Below are 19,774 nucleotides of genomic sequence, written 5' to 3'. Positions count from 1 at the left end.
GGTGTTGTCCTAGACTAAAACGAGCCATTGTTGGCCGTCCGTGCTTGAACCCAGGGTCTCCCCCTGATGACACTTTTGTGCCAACAATGAGGAAGGTTTGAAATGGTTGTTAAGGGGGAAGTCGAGTAGGGTGATGGGTTGTGACACATTGGGGAAGTAGTGTAGGTGGATTGTGGGATTTATTCGATGATTTGGGTCCTGGCAAGAGAGTGTGGTTCGTCGCTGGTGAGATCAATGACCTAGGGAGCAGTAACTAGAATGGGTTTTAAGGAAACTAAAGGAAAGCAGGTAGAAATTGGATGGGTGTCATATATCATGTGTTCAGTATAAGAATGAGGGCCTACCAAGGGAAGGTGGGCAATCATCAAGATGAATGACAAAGTACCGACCGAACTAACATTAAGAAATTTAGAAAACACGGGTAGGGAACTTACTAACAACCCAAGAGCTTCCATAATGTTTTAGATTGATATCGCAATTGTCTTGAATCACTTCAAAATTGGATTGAGCATTTCTTCATCTACTCACTTCTAGTAGGTAGAGGGGTTCTTGCTAGCTAGTGGCTGCGGCAACATCCCTTCAAAAGAGTATGTCTGTTGGTTGTATCAAACTTTGCCAATGATTCTCGACCAAGAAAGAACTTCATTGTGGAACACATCTTCTAAGAGATTGAAAGGCAGAGCCTACATATGGAATGTGTCTGGGTTGACATCCTTGGGGCTAATCCAGGTAGTGCCATGGTGAAAACTAAACCATATGGCATGTGAATAGTTATCCAAGAGAAATTTTTGGATTCTGGGGACGACTTTTGTGAATGCGAGGCCTCATTGATTTCTTTATTATTTGGGTCCCCTGATGTCCTCCATGGGGAGTACCTAAGTTCTAGGGGATGATCTTTAGAGACTAGGGCTAGCTCTCTGCCTTTAGGATGACACCACTTCATCATTTCTAGAGAGATGAATAGATACCCATAGATGAAGTATGTCGCTAACTTGTATACATCCTCATAGGCCTCAAATAGTTCATTTGGAAAATAGCTACACCAATTCAATTGTTTCCCTTTTCCATAGGCTTCTTCTAGTGAGATGGTATCCAGAGTGCATTCACCCTTGGTGTAACAACACATGATCTTCTTGGAAGTTATGTGACAAGCAGATTTAATTGAAGGCACATTGATTAGATCAATGGCAGCTCCTTTCCCGCCACACTAAGTAGCATAATTAGTATAGTATTTGTTGTCACATGTTTTCTTCTCGCACTTAGAGGTTGTCTAGAAAGTAGACGACACTGTTGATCCCATAACAGATATCCCCATAAATGGCTGTATATCACTATGTGTATTGGTTACTCGTTGAGCTAAAGGGAAACTCCATGTAACTGGATGATAATGAACTTTATGCTTTGAATGGCCATGCCTGAAGTGTTGAAGACTTGTAAATTCCTCAAATTCATCAGCATGTACCACTATAATCATCATAATTCCTCTCTTATCCTAGAAATGTGGTTGCCATCTTGTCTAATTGTGGTTTTTGTGAAGAATTATTGCTTGAGTGTGGGGAAATGGAAGGAATTTTATAAATCATTGTCGACAAGCATAACCTTCCCATATTTACCAAAAATACTTTCAAGTTCTGTCATTGTGGGGTCAGAAGGAAGGGTAGGAACAACAAATTTGGATACTTAAGTCATGACAGTAACTCTTCTAGTATACATACTAGACATAGGTGGTCATGATTTTAACTGAGAACCAAGGGAATTTGACACTGGAGCCAAAGTGAGCAATCAACTAACTAATCTTTTATAATGGAGAGCTTAATGCTACCATGCAAACTATATAGAAACGCTTGACACAACACTTATGAATTTGTCATTTAACTAATAAATATTGTTGGGTAGCGGAGGTCCCACGTAACAACTTTGGGGCTTAAAGCCTATAAGTGAGGTTAATAAAATTGTAAATCTCTGAAATATGTGGAGCGTGAAATGTAATAGGTCGAGTCAAAGGGTTGCCTACCCAAGAAATAGTATAGAATAAGGAAGTAAGTCAGCTTTCCCATGGTCTGCGGACCATGGGAATGTATAAATAGAGCGAGGCTCTAAGGGTAGAAGGCAGTTCTTATTTTGGATGGATCTTAGTGCTATGGTTTTGTGAAGATAGTATTTTCTGTGTTTGTAATTTAGAGAAAAGGGTATTGGTGGGTAGATAGAGGCTTTGCATTTGTGTGCACAGAGGCCTGGTAGAGTCCGCAGCTATGTGCGTGGACCCTTGCAGCTGAGTGCATAGGGTGGATTGGGTTGTATTGAAGAAGAGATTAATAAAGATAAGAATTTATGAATCATTGTGTGTTTCTTACGGATCTATTTATTATGTTTTGAATTTATGCATCATTTGTTATAATTGTGTGCATGGGGTTTTAAATTTAAATGTTTACTTAAACGCTGTAAAGAGTAGATTTGATATATAACAAAATCATAAATAATAACTCTTAAAGAAGTGCCTTGTTCCGGATCTACGTAGAATTAAAGTAGCACGAATCCACAGAGTGGTTCGCAAACCCTCCAGACCACATCAAGACATCCCAAGGGTGCGAAAACTTGGTTCCAACACCCTCCCCTGCTACCTCGGGTGAGACCTCAGTCCGCGCTCCACAGGCTGTTGCCGAAATTGCTGGTAGCTGCGGGATTTGTTTGGCTAATAACTCTTCCGAACCTGGGTCAAGGCCCAATAAGCCAACTAATGGTTCTGTTTCCAGGATCAGGATCTACCTAAGGGATGTCTGATATCAGGACGCTGGAACCCAACGGAGAAAGAGTCTAAGGATTGATTGGATCAGGAGCAGTGTGACTTCATAATAGGTCTTATTACACTGATGCACAAATGAGAAGTTAAACATGACGAGCGTGATCTAGTTGCTGGTATTCAAAGGAGCAGGAAGTGAAGATCCAGAACAATTTTGGTTCATGGTAAGGGTAGTATGGGAAGTGCATAGAGTTACAGATGATAACATCAAAAAGGCTACCCTAGTTAGTGCACTACAGGACTGTGTGCTGACATGGTATATAAAGTACTCAAGCGATCACCTGAATGTGGGAACAATGAAGATCTGGGCTGAATTGAAAAAGGAATTTAGCCAGCCAAAATTAGAAACACAGTCAATCATAGGGTTCAAGGAGATCACAATGATGCTTGGTGAAACTCCATGGGATCTAGATCAGAGATTGAAAAGTACAATCTGTGAGGCAAACATGATGTTGTCAGATGCGCAGCACTGTGCATGGTTTGTGGTGTCATTGACACCACATCTGAGGATGGCACTGTCACAGCAAAAGATCTCAACCCAGGCTGAAGCATTAGAGACAGCGATGAGGTTGCATGAAACTCCAATACAGGATCCAGGGTTGGGAGTTTAGCAAATCCATGCGCAAATACAAAACTTATGTTTAGAAATGCAGAATTTAAAACAAGAAAAGGCACCCCGCCCAGAAGCACGGGAGGAAGTGTGGTGTATAAAGTGTAGAAGCCAAGGTCATGATAAGGATCACTATCTAGTCTTTGCGAACTATGTGGCAATGGGGGGACCAACACCATTGCGACCAGAGGCACAAGCAGGGCCAAGCGCGACACCCTTTCTCTGGTGCACAATCTGTCAGGTGGGAGGAAAGCACAACACGGACAACTGTCATCTGCTACCAAAATTTAACCAGACCCCCCAATAGCTATTTTGCAACTTTTGCAGATCAATGGGCCATGAGGAGTGAGACTACCATAGTTATCAATTATTGATGGACCAGTCACCTACCTACAGAATGCGGACTGACGTGCAAGGTCAGGATCCAGCCGCGGCGATAGCGCGTAGTGGATTCTAGGGATGTGGATGAGGATGGGGAGGAATGGGGCTAGGAAGGGGTCGCAGGAAGCTAATATGTTACCACTACGAAGGACTAGGAAACTATGCGCAGGACTGTACCAACCCGACTAGAATACCATGCCTTTAATGCAAGAAGTTCGATCATGAAATGATATATTGCCCCACATTGATAGCACAAATACGTGAGAAGAGGGCAGTGCAACCTATGACGACATATAACATCCAAATGATGAGGGCTGAATTGCGTGAGGAAGACCCCAACATAAACATGATGTTTAGAAGTGGCGTAGCTATAGGGGAGGATAAGAGGGAAGTAACCAAGGATGATGCTATGGTTCGCAAGGAGACAGATTTGGAAGCTAGGAAGAGTTTTGTGGAAGTCTCTACCCTAGGTAGTAAGGATCAACCCGAGCTAGAGAGGGATCCCTCAATGCTAACTACCTTTTTAGAGACATGCATGAAATTGCTTCACGACATTAGGGCGATTAAAGGATTACAAGAATTGATAACTAGGTGCACAGGGTTGGGTGAACCTTGCGTGGTCCGAAAATTTGGAAAACATGCATTGCTAATTGGGCAGGAAATGCGATTAATGGCGTAGATTGGCTACTATGAGATGGATTAGATCATTCTGGACTTGGGCTCAGATGCTACCTAAATAGACTTGGGAGCACATGGGCAAGCCCACACTACAATGGTCTCCTATTCAATTGCGGATGGCGAACCAATAGAAGATCCTGTCCATGGGAAGAATGCAAGGAATTACAATAGATATAGAAGGAGCGAGCACTTGAAAGGACTTTGAGGTAATAGGTTAAAAGATGAAAGCAGCCCTTACCTTGCGTTGTTAGGGATAGACTGGGCCACCGATATGAATGGGGTCATTAATTTAAAGAAGCGGAAAATGATATTTGAGAAGAAGTCACTCCGCATAGTCATTCTGCTAGACCTGGCTGCAGGACCACGTTAGACTGGACCTGTGCATGATGAAGGAAGTCATGATGAATTAGATTGTATGTAAAAAATTTCTACCTGAAATCAAGATTGGGTCAATCCAATTGTGGAAGGAAGAATATCGTGGGCACATGCAGAGTCATGCACCAGATTCAGATGAGGAAGTTGAGCGATAGCATAATCGGTTGAATGGAGTAACCACGTTAAACTGAAATATAATGACTAAGTCATTGTATTGCGTCAGAGCTCAGGATCGCGAACTGCCGATGTATGATGGGCTAACAACAGTAGATGAATTCCTAACCAAATTTGAAAGCACGGTTCTAGAGCGCCAATGGTTTGATGCATTGAGATGGGAATTGTGTGCAATGCCTGTGTGTTGGTGGGGCACACATGAAGGAACCCTCGACGATTGGCGCAGCTACAGGGGCATGATGCAGATAATATTTGGGAAGCTGAAACTCCAAATAAATGAGAAATATGATGGACGTGATGATTCACACATTCACCTTACCAGATGGATCCAAGACTACGGAGAAGAGCCTCAATCAGAGTGGGTACACTTATTTTATCATACCCTGGATTTCATTCCAAGGAACTGGTATACTAAAACAGAGCTTCGACATGGTACAGGCAAATGGGATATCTTATGCGAGGGTTTTTTGTTAACGTTCCTCTTTCAAGATCAATGGATGGATACTATGGACGACGCGTTGTAGGCGGTGAAGGCCGCTGTTTTCAAAATACCACTAGAACCAGAAGAAATCGTGCAGCCAGACTGGTCGTGACAGTTGAGCCAGGCCTTGGAATGTTACAATGTGCAGGTAGAAGATGATGAGGACGACCCTAGAAACATCAATATTCTGAAAACAGAGGGGAGTCGCGAGGTTCGCAGACCAGCAATTGAGGATCCAGACATCACCGCGCCGCTGAAAATGAAACAAGTAAACATCGGAATGGAGGAAGAGTCGAAGTATGCAATGCTTGGGGACTATTGGGACAATGCCACGGTGGAAAAGGTCATCGAATTGCTTCGAGAGTATCAATATTTATTCCCGACTAAAATCACAGAGTTAAAAGGGATCCTTGGTGACCTAGGAATGATGAAGATAACCTTGAAGCCAGATGTGAAGCCAATTAAGTAGAGGCCTTACCGATTGAATCCAAAATATAAAGCGAAGGTCCGCGAAGAGTTGGACAAGATGCTCGTAGCAGGAATAATTGAACCAGTGGAGAAGTTCGACTGGGTAAGTCCTATGGTTGTGCAGGAGAAAAAACAAAAAGGTGAAATTTGCATCTGCATGGATCTCTAGAAGCTCAATGATGCATGTGTTAATGATCCATTTCCGACGCCATTTACCGACAAGGTACTAGAAAATGTGGGAGGATAGGAATCCTACTCCTTTATGGATAGCTTCTTGGGGTACCACCAGATCAATATTGTGCCAAAGGATAGTTGTAAAACAATGTTCGCTATTGAATGGGGTTGCTTTCAGTATACAGTGATGCCCTTTGGACTAAAGAATGCACCGGCAATATTCTCACGCGTTGTGGTAGCTACATTCTAGGAGTTTATACACAAGTTCTTAGAGGTATATCTTGATGTTTGGACCATATTCAGGTTGGTTAAGAAACATACCGCGAGCTTACAGTTAATGTTGGATACTTGCCGACGAAACTAGATTGCCCTTAACCTAAAGAAGTGTACTTTCCTCGTCCCTTTTGGGAACTTTCTCGGCCATGTGGTTTGTAAGCAAGGTCTGATGGTGGATCTGGCAAATATTGTTGTCATACTCAATCTGCAAACACCACGGAGTTTCAAGTAGCTGCGTGCCATGTTGGGACACATTGTTTACTATCAAAAGTTCATCAAGAGCTATGCGTAGATCACGACACCAATGAAACAGTTGTTGAAGAAGGACACTACTTATTGCTGGAATGAGGAATGTAACAAAAGTCTGGAAATGCTCAAGGAAAAGATGGAATCAACTCCTATATTGGTCTTTCCAAAAAGGGATATCGAATTTCATGTGCATGATGACGCATCATGCATTGCGCTGGGAGTGATACTCACATGGGAAGGAGTGGAAGGAATTGTTCACCTGATCGCGTTCACAAGTCAATGATTGTCCAAAGCTGAGAAAGACTACTCTACTACTAAGCATGAGGCATTGGCGGTGGTATACGCACTCCAGAAATATCACCACTATCTGCTCGAAGGACACTTTAAGATGTATATTGACCACTCTACGGTGAAATACCTAGTGAATAAGCCTGTGTTGTAGGGGTGCATTTGTCAGTGGTTGCTATTATTTCAAGAATATGACTTCGAAGTCGTCATAAAGCCGAGACGTCTAAATGCAGGCCTGGATCACTTGTCCTGAATTGAGAATGGCGAAGAGCCCACAAATTTAGAGGAAAGACTACCAGATGCACAACTGTATGCAGTACACGTCACAGATGGTCACTTTGAGGATATAATCCACTTCTTAACCATAGGAATAGTGTCGTAGGGATATTCCATTCATCAAAAGAAGGAATTGGTGATATGCACAACAAACTTTACTGTTATTGTAGGGAACCTTTACAAAATGGGCAACAAAGAAATATTATGCCGATATGTACCTGAATTCGAGCGAGGACAAATTTTGGACGAAGCACGTGGGGGGGTTGCTGGAGGACATTATGCGGGCCGTGCCACAACATAGAAGATTCTTCACGCTGGACTATGGTGGCCAACTCTATCAAGACTCGAAAGCGTACTGTTGGGCCTGCGACATATGTCAACGGACTGGGAAACCATCATGGAGGGATGAAATGCTGCTCAAGCCATAGATGACGCTGCAGCCGTTCGAGAAATGGGCGATTGTTTTTGTGGGGCCTATCACTCCTCCAGGAAAGACAAGAGCACACTATATCATCACGACAATAAAATACTTGACCCAATGGGTGGAAGCACAGCAGGTTAAAGACTGCACAACCACTACAGCTGTGAAATTCTTGTTTGAGAATGTGTTAACGCGATTTGGATGTCCAAAAATTCTAATGAGCGACCGCGGAACACATTTCCTGAATGAGACTATCAGCATGCTCACTGAGGAATTTTAGATATACCATCAACAGAGTACGTCATACCATCCACAAGCAAATGGGACCGTTGAAGCATTTAACAAAATTTTGGAGACAGCATTGACCAAGGTATGTAATGCGCAGTGCAACGATTGGGATTTGCCACATATCTGTTGTGTTATGGGCATACCAAACAACATGCAAGAAGTTGACGGGCTAGACACCTTTCCAGTTAGTATATAGCAAGTAATTCATCATGCCAATGGAGTATGTTGTACCTAGTTTATGAATAGCAGCGGCGACAAGGATGGCAAACTGCGGAGATTTGGAAGAAAGGATCACGCAATTGGAGGAACTTGAGGAGGATCAATTTTTGGCAGGATTTCATCAACAAGTACAAAAGCAGCAAGAGAAAGCTTGGCATGATCACCATATCAAGATGTGCACGTTAAAAGAGAATGATCTAGTATTACTATATGACAGCAAGTTCGAGAAATTCCCTGGCAAGCTCTGCATGCACTGGTTGGGACCTTATGTAGTCAAAGAAGTTACAGATGGAAGCGCAATCTAGCTTGCCAAGCTTGATGGAGACCCCTCCCCAGGAAGAGTAAATGGCAGTCACTTGAAGCTCTACATGAGTGGGATGACTACCTGACTAACCGACTGAAGTACAGTCTCACCACTCTAGCCAATTGAAAGAGAGCGCGAGAAGATAAAGTAGTCTGGGGGGAAGCTGCGTGACAACCGAGGTGCACGTAGATTTGATCTATCACAAGGGTCGTGGTTTTGTGGAAAGGGATGCACTGCTACATTGAAAAGTAGAGAGGTGACTGTGGCTATCACTATTCATGACAAGATGTCTGAGTTGTGGAGAAAGGGAGCGGGCAGCGGACAATTAAGAGATGGGGTACGAGCCAGATCTGAAATGATCTGTCGCAGGCTTAACATGAGGGCACTAGAAAAGGTATGAGACAATGAGTTTTGATTTTGAAACACTTATAAATCACACGAGGGCATCCCCCGTGTTATCACCTAGAACTGCAGTCACATGTATATAAGTCGAGTCCAAAATTTCATTGTTAAGGATGGATGTCAAATGGTTGTTATCCTATGTTTACCACTTAGGGGTCATGTTTTTCAATGATATTGATGAGAATCATTTTCAAAACCATTAGTCATCCTCCATCATGATTGATTAAGACATATCTTATCTCGTATATGTCATTTGTCCTTTTCGCATTTTCGCAGCACAGTTTGATTGGTTGATTTGAAGCGCAATGATGTTTTAGCCTTTTCGTAGCGCCAGCCATTTCGCAGCACATGTCGTTAAGTTATAACTGTCTGTGCTACGAAATCGCGGATTCGGGGATTTTGCAGCACAGATCCTTAAAATGTCATGTCCGGGAATGAGTCATTGTGTCCGGTCAGTTGTTGTCAGTTGGTGTACCTTCGAAGCACTTACGAGCCATCATTCCACCAATAGGTTCATAGTCATGCACATTAAGTTCATTCAAATGTTTTTGTCATGCATAGTTGTGTCATGATGTTCTGTTAATATTGCATGAAGTGGTCAGCTTATATGTTAAGACATTTGAATTGAAATGAACCCGAGTTTCTTCTTCAAGAGAGCCGCATTGCAAGCGAGCCTGCGTTCCAAAATTTGAATTTGCTTTTCGAGTTAAGGCTACCGGTGTGTCTCTGTGCAAAAGATTTCAAAACGTAATGGAGAAGAAGGAGCATCGGTCTGGAAGGTGTCAAAGGGCAGAGCCTGAAGGATTGGACCTGGCATTGAGGGATGAAGGCGTTAAAAGGGCCTTCAAAGACGCTGGTTGCTGGAGTTTCTGTGAAAAGCTGAAGGGAGGCCACACTCAGGTAACAAAAGAGTTTGCCTTGAATTTTACAGGCTTAAATTCCAAGGTATCTATGTTAGAATTCCCAGTATCTCCAGAAGCTATTGCTAGTGTAACTGAGATTCCCAGAGGGGGGCAGGAGTGGTTTAAAAATTTCAAATTTGATATGAGCCCCTGTAAAGAATTCTTGAAGGAAGCCTATGTGAATGAAGATTTAACCAAGGATGTGCCTAGAAGTTATGTTAAGGAGAGTTATGATATGCTTCTTACTTGTATTCAAAAGTATTTAACTTGTGAGGGCAGATATAACAAAGTTTATTCCTATCATTTCAAGTTGTTGCTACATTTTACGGGTAAAGCATCTATAGACCTCCCATTTTACTTGTTTCATAGCCTCAGTAAGATGTGTGACAAAGTTCAATTGAAGAAGGATGATTGTGAGACATCATTGTTTCACCATGGTTTAGTCAAATTGTTAGTGCTGGATGCTCTTCAAAAAATTGGCAGGGATTGGAATTCTTTCATATATATGGCTGTTTCCAGAGTAAGACAGGCCTCACCCCACAGCCGGTTAGAGAAAGAGAAGAATCAATGGCAGAACTTACCATAGCTGAGCTTAGGAAGGAGGCTAGGGAGGAAAAGAAGGTTAAATCTCAGTTGAACAAACCAGTCAAGCCCTTGGTTATTAAAGAGCCACCTCAGCCACCTCAATCATCATCAAAGGAAAAGGTCAAGCACAAGAGAGGTGTACCTGGATCAGCTGGGTCTGAAAGTATATCAAGAGTTAAAACAAGAGGTCAATTAAGCAAAGAGAAGGGAAAATTAGTAGCTGTGGAGGAAAGTCCATCAAAGGCCAACTTAAGTGATTTACTTGAGGCTATTGAATTTGAGCAGGAAGAACCAGTGCATCTTGAACCCATGCATATTGATCTAACTCAATCATCCCCTGAGAGCACTAAGAAATCAAAAGCTTCAAAGAGACTAAGGTTTGATGAACCAACCTAGTGAGGAGTTTATTTTCAAGCCAAGAAGGCCAGTTACAAGGAAATAAATTAGAGAAGCTGAGAAAGTGCATAAAGGAGAAGAAGCTGTAAAGGAGAAAGTGCATAAAGGAGAGGAAGCTGTAAAGTCACCCAGAACAGAGGTAATTGAAGTATTAACCAAAACAGTGGAGGCAGTCAAACATAAAGACAAGAACAGAAAAGTTATCATTACCCAAGGAGGAAACGTGATAGCCATAAAGAATCAAGTGGGAGCAGCCAAAGAGGAAATTGTCAAAGCAAAAAATGTGATTAAGGAGCGTGCAGTTAGGTATGCCAACTATAGAAGAGCTGTGTTAAAGGGTAGCAGAAGCCTAGTGAGTCATGTAGATTCAGTGGCTGATGTATATACATGGACGGTTCCAGCCCTCAAACAAGCTAAACATATCAGGAAAATGAACATGACCCTGAGAGCTAAAAACAAAGCTTTGAAGAAGGAGATTGCAAATTTGAAGACACAGCTAGGTCAACTAGTTCACTGATTAGAGGAGAAGGTGATATTCTTAGTTTTGGTCAATTTTGTTTAAGTTCCACTATTTTGAGGTCACCTAAGTCTTTGACACCTGTAGAAGAAGTTTGAAGAGTCATAAGTTCAAACAAAAGACGCTTTAGTGCAAATGTACTCTGTTTTAGTAAAAACAGCAGTTTCGTAGCGCGCTACGAAACTGCTGTAGGTGCTGTTTTATAAGAAAAACAAAGAGTTTAATGATGAAGTCAGCAAATTTTTGAGGGAAATGCCTCAAGAAAATAAGGGAGACCATAAAAGACTCTCTTAGCTATTCAGAGAATGACAGGTGTGCATTTTGGAAAAGGTGAAATATTTTGTTTTTTGCTAAAGCTTCGTTAAAGGTACTTTATGACCGAATTGTTAGGGTTCTGGTTAAGGTTACCGGAGATTTTGGTTTGTACACCTGTTCAGTCCACAAGGTTTCCAGCTCATTGGGGAATATGGTGATATTCGTTGTTTTTGAAGAATTAAAGAGCTGGGAACATGTTCTTTAAGTAGTGAAGAATGATGGGAGACAAGGACCGTGAAAATAGGGCACTTATCTTGATTGATTAATGAACCATCTACGCAGCCAGTATCCAAAGCCAGCTTGTTCAGTGTATTCTCCTCCAAGATATCTCGACCAAAACAGAAAGAAGACATGTGTCAAGAGCCAGGAAGGAATCATGCTACAAGGAGGACAGATTTTGAGTTTTGAATAAATTAGGACCCTTTGTAATTACAGTTCAGCAATTATGTAATTAATGAATTAGTTACATAGTAGATAGGGATAGTTAATAGCAGCCTTCGATGCTCCCCTCATGCTGGAGGAGGAAGCTCGAGGTGGTTAAGCATGTATTCCTATATATGGATCAGACTTGGATGTAATTGGGGTTGGATGTTTTGATAGAGAACTAGTCTATTTTGGTTTATGTAAAGCAGATTTCAGTAATGCAAATGATTGTTGTTTTATTCTCAAGATTCTCAATAGATCTTATTGTTCAAATGTATGGTGGTTTATTCTCTTAGTGTTCTTTTACAGTCTTGTCATTGCATAATCACTCAGAACTCATGTATCATGCTCTGACTTCCTGTATGTTTTGGAAAACTGTGTTTTATGTAAGTTGTGTTTGAACATTAGATGTAAAGAGCCCTGATTTCTATGAAAAGATGGTGTTTTTGTTTGCTGAGATGTGTGAGACTCCATAAGCCCAATGGGAATTAATTTGATATTTGTCCAGCTAGCATATTTTCTTCATGTGTCTTATAAGAGTTAGCCATCTTTCCTTGTCATTAATCAATATTCATAATCTGTGAGAGAGCCCTCTCAGACTAAGGAGGCTAAGCCTTAGTCCAAAGCTTGGTTTGAAACAGTTACACATAATCTAGCTGATTGGCAGCCTTCAGTGTGTGATTTTGTGATAACACCCCGAATGAGCTGCACTTCTGAGAACAGTAAACTATTGTGCCTTCCCGCCGTTATGGAACTATTCATTATCTACGCTCAAGGAGTAAGCCCAAAGGTTGTGTTATGGCCAATGAAGATTCAGAGCTTTCTGAAGAGTATGGTGTTGAAAACTGTGGGCACCGTGTAGAGTTCAGCATTGACGGTAGGGGATGTGCCAAAAATTTCTAGACACGAAGCGGAACTGTTCTGGATGCTGCTGCCTCACCCATGGGCTAGTCGGCGAACCATAAAAGATAAGGGAAAGGCTATAAACATGAAGAACAATGGAGGAATTGTAGTTAAGAAGTTGTCTCTGATGCACCTTGAAGATTGGGATCTCGTGGACAGTAGCGATGGTCTTGCAAAATTTCAACACAAGTTGTGGCAGAAAGTGCTTACAAAAGATACGAAATGGGAAAATGGCTGCATTGGTACGAGGAGTTCCCTTATGCGGCAGCCGAGCTAGAGCTAAAATCCTATGAGGGGGTGTTCTGTGTTAACCAAGCAGAGAAGAATGAGCATTATTGGTTGTGCGAATTGATAGAGAGAAGGGAGCAGGAGCTGGAAGAATCATTGCAAGAGACAAAGAGGGAGAAATAGAATGAAGTGCGTCACTCTCAGGGAGGTCAACCACAGAGCCTAGGCAGCACATCTTGCCGCACTGACAAGTGACTTGGGACGAGTCACTATGATTGTGTTGGGGGCCTATTGGGTAGCGGAGGTCTCTTGTAATAGCTTTGGGGCTTAAAGCCTATAAGTTAGGATAATAATATTGTAAATCTCCAAAATATGCAGAGCGCGAAATGTAATAGGTCGAGTCAAAGGGTTGTCCACCCAAGAAATAGTATAAAATAATAGGAAGTAACTTGGAAGATAGAGAAAAGGGTGTTGGTGGGTAGATAGAGGCTCTACAGCTGTGTGTGCAGACCCCTGCAACTAAGTGTGTAGGGCAGAATGGGTTGTATTGCAGAAGAGATTAATAAAGATAAGAATTTCTGAATCATTGTGTGTTTCTTGCGGATCTGTTTATTATGTTTTGAATTTATGCATCATTTTTTATAATTTCACGCATGGGGTTTTAAGTTTAAATGTGTGCTTAAACACTTTAAAGAGTAGATTTGATCTATAACAAACTCATAAATAATAACTCTTAAAGAAGTGCCTTGTTCCAGATCTAGGTAGAAGTAAAGTAGCGCGAAGCCATAGAGCAATTCACAAACCCTCCAGACCACATCCAGACATCGCAAGGGTGTGGAAACCTGGTTCCAACACCCTCCCCTACTACCTCGGGTGAGACCTCAGCCCACGCTCTATGGGCTGTAGACGAAAGGGCTGATAGCTGCGGGATTTGTTTGGCTAATAACTCTTCCAAACCTGGGTTAGGGCCCAATAAGCCAACAAATATGTTAATTTTCTATACTTGATTTAAATCATGGCATTAATGGCAATTGTGACTTGGACCTGATCTAGATGACGTAAAAACTCAAAAAGTGGATGACCATGATGGTCAATTATCATGAAATGATGGAAAGAAACAAAAAAATCATAACCAAAATGTGTTAGGGATATTACAGGAGAGATTTAAACAAAATTCTAAAAGAGGCTAGAAATTATTACTAATTATGATGGATAAGCTGACTTACATGAGCGTTTCCCTAACCATAATCAGTTGTAGAGGGATGAACTCAACTAACTAATAGACCTGATTCAAGTAACTTTATTTGCAACTAACTTAGCTAACTAAACTTTAAATCTACCTAATTAACTCTATCCTAAATCTAACTATGACCCCCTTTTGGAGATCATACCAATTTGATTAAGAAGTGGGTGGGTCACAGAAGGGTTTCAAGTGTGCACCATTCACCTAACTAGGAAATATAATCCCTTCTGGTTGCAAAAGCTTAACAACCTCGGACTCACACTTCCACAATAATGAATGGTCCCAACCAATGCATTTGGAGCTTCCTAGGATGCTTCAGAAACTTTCTGTCATATAGGAGAACCTTGTCCCCCATTGTGAAAGTCTTCCTCTTAATGTGAAGGTTGTGCCATGAATTTTGTCTCTCTTTATCAATAGTATGTGGAAATCATCTAGGAACCTGGCTTCATCCAACTCCCATAGTTCTTCTAGCCATTTGTAATTGACTAATCCTTTGTCATCTGAGTGGCCTATGCAATAAAGAGGTTGGGAATGATGAAATCACCAAGTACTACAACTTCTCGACCATAAATAAGCCTAAAAAACATATATTTATGCAATCATTTGACAGTGGTACAATAGGTCCACAAGATAGTTGTCACCCACTCATCTCGGTCATCTCATTTGGTAGATCAGATCTTTGTGAGACCCTTCTCTAGGATCTTGTTAAAAGTTTCGATGGTGTCATTTTCCTTTAGGTGGTAGGGGTTGATTTTATGGTGTTGGATCATGAAGTTCCACAATAATGAAGTGATTATCTCATTATTGAAGTGGATCCCCTGGTCACTAGTGAGGCTATGAGGGCACACAAATCGAGCGATGATATTCTCAAAGATGAACCAAGAAGCAATGTCAACAGTGAAATCTTTAACTGGTGCAACTTCAGCCCATTTGGTGAAATAGTATGTATAAATAAAAATTTACTGAGCATGTGAGTGACATGCTGGCAAGTTAATAGCCCCGAAAATGTCCACAATCCACTTTTCAAATGCATGTATTGCACTTATGGGCTGCAAATGAAGTACATCCCTGTGTGATGGTCATCCCACCCATTGGAAAACATCATATTTCATGATGTACTCCTTCACATCTCAAAAAAAGCATGGACCGCCAGAGTCCTTCTTGCAATACTTTTCTCGCAGTGGCATTTCCCCTACTCATCCTCCTAACTCCAGTGTGGAATTTCCATAGCACGTCTTGCTTCTCATGGTTGCAGATACCTTGTTGCAATATTTGGTCAAGACCCATATTGTACAATTGGCCTGCGATCAACTAGTAATTCATAGCTCGAACCACCATATTCCTTTTCTAGGTTGTTGTGTATTCTTCTAGACATTTCCTAGTGGCTAAAAATAGTGTGGTGTCTTCCAAATAGTTAGTGTGTCCTCAACCCAAAATAGATCAATGCTTGATGGTTGGTCATCTATTGACTCTCTTGCTTCACTCGACTCCAACCGAGAGAGATGGTCATGCCCTACATTCATCCTTCCTGGTTTCACAATGACTTTGAATGTAAACTCCTGGAACAACAAGATCCATTTGCAAATCTTCTTCTAACACAAGCTTATTTACTAAGTACTTCAATGCAGAGTGGTTAGTAAAGAACTTGAATGGACAACACAAAAGATAGTGCCTAAATTTTTGTAGCAAGTACACCATCACAAGAGGTTCTTGTTTAGTAGTCGTGTAGTTCCTTTCTGTAGTGTAAAGTTTTCTGTTGGTGAAATAAATTGGGTGATCTAGGTTAACATCCCTGGGCTAGGCCAAAATAGCTCCCAGAGCGATCCTGAATGCATTAATATCGACATGAAACTCTTTATTCCAATATGGGTGAAACAATATTGGTGCACTTGCCATTTATCTTTTAGCGTAATAAAGGAAGCATCACATTCATTGGTCCAGGTGAACCGCTCATATTTCTTCAACAACTTCTCTAATGGTGCAAAAATTAGGACATAATTATGGATGAACTTATGGTAGTATCCTATATTGATAAGAGTTGATATTAGGTTCTTGACACTGATTGGTGGAGGCATATTCATAATTACTGAAACTTTGGTAGGGTTTACACACACTCCTTATTTGTGAACTATATGCCCCAATAGAGTTCCAAAAGGGACATGAAAAACCCATTTCTTAAAGTTCAAAGAAATTTGTAGTTGTCTGTAGTGATAAAAAATTACTCTGAGCAAGCTAGAGTGTCTCTTCAATAAACTTTACATTATCCAATCAACCATATCATCCTCCAGGAATCTATGAAAATATTAACGAAAGGAAGCAATCACGATCCTTGAAACCATTGCTAGTGCATTCTTTAATCCAAATGACATGACATGGTAGGCAGAAGAGCCCCATTTAGTCGTGAATGCAGGTTTCGTATTTATTCCTTTGTAATGTGAACTTGGTGATAACTAGAGAACCCATCCATCAAGGAATAGGCCTCATTACCTACAACATTATCAAGGAATTCATCACTGAATGGAGTAGTAAAGGGGTCATATGCACAGACCTAGATTTCTTCAGAATCCTTGTTATGAATGAAAATTAGACTAAACCACTCACCTTCATCAACTAGGAAGATGAGTCCTGCTACCAACATATTATCGATCTCTCTCTTCACCTTCTACTTGACCCTTGGGTTTAGCTGATGTGGGCAATGTTTCACTGGTCTCACATCTAGCTTGAACACGATCTTCATTTATACCAACTCCCCTTTAATTCCTTTTAACTCAACAATGGATGAAGGGAAAAGATATTGATTCTCCTTCAGGAGATCGAAGATCTCCTTGGTGGTATGTTCATCCCAATAGTCCCCAATGGAAGCCATTTTTTGTTTATCTTTAGTGCGAATGTTGTGCTACCATAATGCCAAAAGTTGTAGTTTAGACCAGCCATTACAAGGCCATATTCTACATTTTCTTCCCCCTCATATTGTTTAAAGGTAAAATTCCTTAACCCTTCTAAACTGTCTCCATCAGGTTCAAGATTTAGCTTCCTGCAAGGCACATACTCTTGAAATCTAGATTCATAGGTGTGATTGAAGGCATCCTGGTCGCAATAGTCCTCAGTAAGCTCTCTTGCTAGGAACAAGACCCTCTGTAATGCTTTCAAGGTAGTTTTTATCCTTTCATTGTCATCGAAAAAGGAGAAATCATGGATGAATAGGGTTGTCTTGTGATCCCACTCACATGTCTGCCTCTTGATTTCTTCCTTAAGGTACCAAGCCTGGGGTAATGTTCCTAGATAGTGGACAAAGATATGCACCCACAGACTCAAGAATTCCTTCCCTAGTCCACCTATCTTTATAGATCTGGATATGCTAGTGAGGATCAATGTATCATTTGTGCTTATGGATATTAGGTGAGAAATCTTCTGAATACCCAAATCTACATATCAATGTGGACTTAACCGTCTCCCACCCCCAAAGATGGTTGTGATGGGAACCCCAAAACCTTGCTAGAGTTTCTTGAAGGGTGACATCCAAAAAGGTTACTTTGTGTTCCTCTTAAATGTTCAAATCAACTTCATTGATAAAATCAATAACGAAGCCCATAACATTAGAAATTTGGAAATTCAATACCTTTATACGGACCCAATGGATACGATGAATAGTTTCACATCACCTCGAGTGGATATCATGGCCTCCTTTTCATCAATTATCCCATACAACTTCAGATCCAAGTTTAGAGATCTGAAAACTTCTCCAGCTAATTGACCCATACACTATAGGGTTGATGTAGTCTTCCTTCCTTCCTGTTGTGAGCCAATATAATTGATCCAATAATTCAAGTTCTTCCCTATCTTCCATTGGCTCAGTGAACCTCGTGCCTTAATAAGGATCTAAGGGTTGAATCACCTTGACTCCATCCACCTCAAAAGTCATTGTTTCCCTCTTTAGGTCAATCACTGCATAGTTTTCAAAGGCCCAATCTATCCCCAACAATGCCAGATAAGGATATTTGTCTCCCATGATGTCTATGACTTCAAAGTATGCACACGTCTTTACCCCTTCTATATCTACTTCCACATCTTCCAGGTGTCCAAATGGGAGGATACAATATTGATTCTCCATGGGCAACTAAATCAAGGAGAATGCTAGCTTAGGTATTCGCAGGGCTTCCCAGGTCTTCCTTTCTAGGATGTTCACATCCAAACCCAAATCTAGCATAGTGTCCTTAATCTAGAACCCTGCAATCTGGGCATCGACATGAAATTCCGTCCCCATCATTTTATTATTCCTCCGCACCCACCTCAAATTCCTTTTGGATAATTTGGAAGAGATGATACCTTCCAAGAGCTCCCCATCTTTGAAAACATCTTTAAGCCTCTTCTGAAATTGTCTTGACATTTGTTTTTCATTCATGATTTGCAAAAATAATTTGAACCATCCTACTAGAGGTTGAAAATTGTTCTGTGATAGTGTTTGGCTTCTGGGCTTCAAAATTTTAGGTTTCTACCCTTCAGTACCATTAGTTGGAACCAACTAGTTGAATATGTATATGGCATCTTTATAATACTGCTTCTACTATTTGGAATCATAAGAAAACTTTGGTGAGGTGTTGTAGTGGTTACAACCACCATCCAAAATTTTATGTCGCATGAAAATTTCAGAACCTACCATGGATCCTGTGATCAATCGTTCATTGGTCACTTATTGGTAAGCTGATGATCTCAAGCCCCCCTCCTTGATCTTAAGAGTTCTTCATCTTTATGCAGCATGTGTCATATTTGGGCATGGGGATCATCATTTGTCATGCAAATGAAAGTTTGTTCTACATCAAGGGGAAATATTTGTGCATATGAGTTGTTCTCATTACATATACATGTTTCACACTCACTTCAAGCACTCTTATCATGAAGGTTTTTGCATAAAGTATAGTATGTTTTATAAAATTTGGATGGTAAATGGTGTATCACTAAGTGTTCAAGTGTGTGATCATAGTCAAGTTCTATCAATGTTCACATCAGTTCCACTAATCTGACACTTAGTCAAATTCTAGGGTTCCTTAGCAACTTAGCCTCATCCAATTTTCCAGAATTACACACTTTGCTTCGACAACCCTCAAGCATTTCCCCTTGCCTTCTGGAACTACACAATACGCAGAGACCCCAGCCTCCCTTGGAAGCCAAAACTACATAATTATTTCCTAGAACTACATTGTGCTTGAGGCTATCCTCGAGGTTAGCTGCTCTGCGTAATCCCAAAAGTGATCAGCATGTCTGCCTCCTAGAACTGTGCAGAAATTTCCTCCATGCCCAAACTGAACTATGCATTTCTCAAGGATAGTTATTGAGCCTCCCTCTAGTCTGCTGGACACCTACACTGCACTGAGACCTAGGGCTTTAGTTCTCTCCAAAA

The sequence above is a fragment of the Pinus tabuliformis genome, chromosome 3_1 (assembly GCF_031772625.1).
Source record: "Pinus tabuliformis cultivar Carrire ecotype Pingquan chromosome 3_1, CPIR1, whole genome shotgun sequence".
Taxonomy (NCBI): domain Eukaryota; kingdom Viridiplantae; phylum Streptophyta; class Pinopsida; order Pinales; family Pinaceae; genus Pinus; species Pinus tabuliformis.
Note: the sequence above shows the minus strand (reverse complement) of the source record.